This window comes from Cydia splendana, chromosome 25, assembly GCF_910591565.1.
Source record: "Cydia splendana chromosome 25, ilCydSple1.2, whole genome shotgun sequence".
Classification (NCBI taxonomy): domain Eukaryota; kingdom Metazoa; phylum Arthropoda; class Insecta; order Lepidoptera; family Tortricidae; genus Cydia; species Cydia splendana.
Window position 1 is genome coordinate 10,219,785 of NC_085984.1, and position 6,000 is coordinate 10,225,784.

The window sequence follows — 6,000 nt, forward strand, 5'->3', positions numbered from 1 at the left end:
CGTTCGATTTATGGCCTAAAAAGCCGTCAGTCTCTAAGAGAATTGTTTAAAACCATAAATATTATGACATTGCCTAGTCAATTTATATATGATAATATAATGTACGTGAGAAAAAATCTTACACAGTATAAAAAAAAAAGTGATGTTCACAATTTTAATACTAGGAATAGGAATAATTTATTAGATATAAGAACTAGGCTTAGCAAAGTACGAAAATCATTTTTGGGGCTCTGTACACGTTGCTACAATAAGATACCCGACCATATTGTGAATATGTCAGAAAACAAGTTCAAAGCTGTAATAAAAGAAAGGTTAATAAAGAAAGGCTATTATAGAGTAGACGATTATTTAACTGACAAACACGTATGGTTGGATACCTTATCTACAGTCAAGAGTGGCATATAAGTTTAATTTTAATAGGCTTGTTTATTATATGTAAATAATTTTATTTATTCTCAACAATTTTTGACTTTCAAAAAGTGTTCTGTAAGAATCTATTTTGAATAAAAATATTATGAATTATGAATTATTATAATTATTAAAAAAACTAGCTTCGCACGGGGTAACAAATGATACACCTAAACCTTTCTCAAGAATCACTCTATTGATAGGTGAAAACTGCATTAAAATCCGAGTAGTTTTTGAGTTTGAGTCACAGAAACAGACAGACGCGGCGGGGGCGATTTTGTTTTAAATATAAGGTGTAGTGATAAATAGAAATAAAATGCGTTTATTATAGGTTTATAGGTTTATGAACGATCTATTTTTTTCTAAAAATTATCTGGTGCTCTATTTCATGGATGGTGTGAAATAATTAATATTAAATACAGTCAAATACCCTGTCAATAACTCATATGACATATTATTCATATTCATATTCCTTTATTCAGTAATGATTATACATTGTCAAACAGAAAATAACATTAACAATAATATGTACATACACATTTTTAAGTTGAAGTTTTTACTCCTATGAATAACTTGTGTGCATTTAAGACATGATTTTATCAGACAGGGTAAAAGAAAAAGTCTCATATGACATATTATTCATATTCATATTCCTTTATTCAGTAATGATTATACATTGTCAAACAGAAAATAACATTAACAATAATATGTACATACACATTTTTAAGTTGAAGTTTTTACTCCTATGAATAACTTGTGTGCATTTAAGACATGATTTTATCAGACAGGGTAAAAGAAAAAGGATTCAATCAGAAAATTAGACTTGATTGATTGATTGAATTGATTCGCCAACAAACTATCTCCAGTTTGGCGAAATTTTGGAAACTTATTTGAATTTATAAATATTCGATGAGGTCGTTGACTACTGCACCATAATTAAAATTGTATTAATGTTAAACGTAATAAGTAAATTAATGTTAATGGTTAAAAAAATGTTATGTAATAAATTAATAATTAATTTAATTAAAGAACATATGTATGTACCTACTAACATATATTTTTTGTAAATATGTATACAATGTGACCTGTAAAATCTGCTTTTACCAATAAAGATCTGTATTCTGTATTCTGAAACAAATAAAAAAAAAAAAATTGGTTTACCTTTGGACATGTCCACAGGAGATACATGAATCTAAGGTTTACCCAGCTGAGTATACAAATTAATGACCCATTTGACCTGTAAGTATATTAAATAGAAATTCGGTCTCCGTCAGTAATCCGCCGCGGAAGCCCTACGCATGCATTATCGATGTTCGCCGAGCACCCGAGTAATACGTGCGAGTAAACTACTCGGTGACAAATACAGTTACAACATAGCTATTAAGTCAACAGATATGGCAAAATTGTATACAGACACAGATATGAGTGATTTGCAAAAAAATTGTACATAGTTAAGGACCTGTACGTAGGTAGGTCACTCGATAAGTATTGAGATACAGAAAAACTATTCAAGATTAGAAGCACTATTTATTTTACGTTTTCAAAATACTCTCTATCATTCTCTATTACAAAGTTCAATTCGTCTAAACCAACCTTGAAATTGTTATTTGTTTTACAAGGGGGCAAAGTTGTTGTTTAACCGCTCGTGCTAATATTGATACCCGAGCAAGCAAAAGATTCCAATATTGAACCACCAGCGTAGCGAGTGGTTCGAAAAATACAGGTACAGGAACGTCTTAGCGGCGGCGTAAGTGCTAGGTAATTTCGTCATTACCTATAACGAAATGGTCAAATCCAGAAAAGTCGGCCAAGTTACTGTTTATTAAATATAACGCACCTATACCCTTGCCCTAAACGATTCGTTTTTTTTTATTTACTAAAATGTAATATTTGACGTTTTTTAACTACCTAATCTTGACATCCGCACCCGCATCCGCAGATGTCAAAAAATCTGCATCCGCAACATCCCTGTTGTAGTTACTCAATCTTTGTTGTACGATGATGGGTGTTGGGAGGCTAGACTGCATGTAGAATAAATAGAAAAGGTGGCGTTCTCTATAAAATAAATAAAGGTGTTTTAATAGATACGTTTGATTGATTGTGACGTATGGCTTTTTATAGAACTGGACCTTTTCAGGACATTATTGACTTTGTATGTTTAAACCTTTTTATGGTTTCTTTTATGTGTTGGTTTTTAAACAGGTATAAGATATATTGTTGTGCAGCATTTATTTAAAAATTAAATTCCGTAAAAAAATCTTTTAAAGAATAGGAATTTAAGCTTTGGTCATAAAAATTATTCTTAAAAAATGTCGAATGTAATAACTTGTTATTATTCAGTTTTCTATTTTTTCAGTGCAAAGCATTGCACGTGCTTGTGTTGGTTTTAGTGTGCTGGGGGCCGATTTTTGAATTTCGACCGCTCGATTTCGTGTATTTCGTTCAATATTATCTCCACTACTACGCATTGAAATTCTACTAATAGAATTGAAAACGAGTGGTCAATACCACTCGATTCCAAATTTCTACCGCTCGTATTTCAAAAATTAGCATTTCGCCGTTTTCCATTGACGATTTTCGAGTGACGAAATCGAGCGATCGAAACTCAAAAATCGCCCCCCAGGTCAGAGCTCTCGTAACATCATAAGTATCATAACTTATCAAATTTAAAAATCGATTTTTATGTTCAACTGTAATAAATGTAGGTACCGTAAAACGGGGTGAGTAGGTTTCGCGGGGTGAGTAGGTTTCGCGGGGAGAGGTGGGTTATGAATGGGGAGAGAAGGTTTGAGAGGGGGGTGAGAAGGGATTTTAAGGCTACTGCTACAAAAATAATGTACCTATTCCAATTTAAAATGGAGCTATAGTAATACGCATAATAAAAAAAATCGATCCAACAATCTTCCAAAATCACCTTTGTATGGAAACCCCTCTCACCCCAAATACGAGGCACTACGGGGTGAGGTGGGTTTTCCTCTTTATCGTCAAAGTTATGAAATGGAACTACCCAAAATAAAATAAAAACTAAAAATTAAGGAGCTAAAAGCGTTAATAATAGCGCAAGCGCCAGCCGCCGTAAGGTACCTTTTGCCGTGGAACGTCACATATCGTTACTATTTCATATCTAGTGCATCTCTAATTCATTTCCCGAATCGCATCAAAGTGATTATTTCCGGTTACGCTGACGCTCATTAATTGAGATTTATTTTATTATGGCTTTTAAGTAGAACTTATGGGCATATTATTACATGTGTAACAATTTACTGTGCACAGTGAAGGAAAGTTGCTTTTTCTCACGCCTGTCTTTGTGTTTGTTTTATTTATTTTACATTTTCTTTCTTTCTTTTGTCTGTCTGTCTTTGCCAGCATCCTTGATACAATGCCTCAAGGGCCTATTTTATATTTAAGCTAGTTATTATTTTAGTTTAATTTAGTAGTACCACTGTATATATCTTTTATGTAAAAAAATATATTGTGTAAAAAAAACCCTCAAATGGCTCCTTAAGCCAGTTGAGGGTAGATGAAAACATCACATGATCAAATAATGTAGGTTAAAGTCAAGTCGTTCAGTGACTGATCCAGGCGCTTTTGTATTTGGTTGGTTAACCAATAAATGTTATAACTAAGTACCCGAAAATTTACAAATTGTTTGTTTACTTTTATTTAAATACCTAAAGATACAGAGTATACCTAATAACTAAATCCATAAAACATGGGTGACTAAGATATTAGACTAGATCATGCACCCTTGCAAAAGTCTGCCTCCCCTTCTTATTAACTGTTTTTCACAGAAAGAAGTCTATCTTATAACAACTATGGAGTAATGTTTTAATTGGGGGTAAGTGGAATATTGTACGACAGTCTATTATATTCACGACAGCCGTAGGCTATATTGAATCCGCCATATTGAAATTTTTTGGTAGTGCAGGCATCGAAAGCACAGACCCATCGACATTCAGCCAAAATTGAAAATTGTGTAAAAATATTTTAAACGGCTATTAAATTAATCAAATTAAATATTTTTCAGCATAAACAAAATGTTTAAATCATAAACGTCGGTATTTTAAAAGTAAATTTGACTTTAAACAAAGTATTTTACTTATAACCTACATGGTTCGTATGAATTTGAATATGTGACATAATTTAAAAAAAGCTATAATTCCCTAGGGAGTTTTTTTTTCACAATCCATAAGCCGCGGGAACAATATAGGCCTTTGCCCTTCAGTACACCTGCATGAAATAAGGTATTTTTCGAGCAAGTGTGATGTTAAAAAATTGTACATAGTTAAGGACCTGTCATTAGTCTAGTTAATTGATTCCAATGTGTTACGACAATTAAGCCAATTCTATTTAAGTTATATATGCATGAAATTGTTTTTCGCGTATGCTATAGACTTATATGTGTATGAATTAAGTACAATAAATACAATACAATTTACATGGTTAATTTTCGTAACACAAATGACTCAATTAGTTACGTACAATTTTTTTGCAATTCACTCATTTATTAACAGATTTTTGGTTTATTTTAAACGATTCAGCTCCTTGAAAAGTTTAATACAAGTTTTTTATTTGGCAGTTAATAACAAATTTAACACAATTTTATTTAACTAGTAATTTAACACTAAGATAATACGTATTAAAATATACAAAGAAACACAACTGTTATAGGTACTGAAATATATTTGAAATATCGTTTAACTTTTTTATATCTTGTTATTTAAAGGTTGCACAAGAAAGCGAAAACAGACTATTAACCTTAAGGCATTCTCTACCAACTTAGAAAAAATTGTACTTACCTCTTAAACACCAAAAAAGGCGCGGAAACACGATATAGTTTTAATGTAACTTTTTAATTTTATTTTTTAATAATTAGTTCGTAACAGCGGCAGTGGACTGGTGGCCGGATGGCGACTCTGGCGTTTATATAGGGGTGGCTCTTACTCGACAAGTCGATCGACTTATCGGTCGATGGAATCCATGTTATAGGCGGTAGCGGACTGCAGAATCAGTATTTATTTATTTATTAAGGAGATAAAACAGAAACAGTCACAGAAATACAGCGTATTGGTGTGTAAGCTAACATTACTTAGGTATAGACGTTTCCTTAAACATATCTCTCTGTAAACACAAAAAGTTAGGCTTATTCGGCGCCCGGCTTTGGAACGCGTACAGCGAGCCTCGTACGTCGGGCTACGCCCGACTCTTTTATTTAGTATGAGGGCGCCTTCGGCGCCCGGCTTTGGAACGCGTACATCGTGCCTCGTACGTCGGGCTTAAACTAGTGGCTCTGTGAGCTGTGGACCTCGTGAACCGGTCAATAAATGAATCGACAAGGACTGAATCTAATTAATTGAACCTGCTCATAAAATTTCACAAGAATCAGTTGAAAAATGCGACCTGTGCTTTGTTTATTAAAAACTTGTAACTTGTAATACAAGTGGAAGTCCCTTTCTAACAAAAGCTGTCAGAAAGTGACATCCGCTTGTATTATAAGTAAGCTTTTGAGAAACGGGCCCCTGTAGAGGAGGATATCCGGACGTACGAACGCATTTTTGGCCAAACTGAAACGGAGACCTTCTCTGCACTCGG

General features: G+C 33.2%; 1 protein-coding gene across 2 annotated transcripts in view; it reads right to left on the reverse strand.

Moving 5' to 3' along the window:
• The window catches only part of LOC134802723 (histidine decarboxylase-like), a 41,982-nt gene extending 36,567 nt beyond the window's left edge, over nucleotides 1-5,415 (reverse strand). For both annotated transcript variants that reach the window (XM_063775373.1, XM_063775372.1), the window contains exon 1: nucleotides 5,208-5,415. The gene's annotated coding sequence lies outside the window, so the exon portion shown is untranslated. The remainder of the gene's footprint in view (nucleotides 1-5,207) is intronic.
• Between the last annotated feature and the right edge of the window lie 585 nt (nucleotides 5,416-6,000).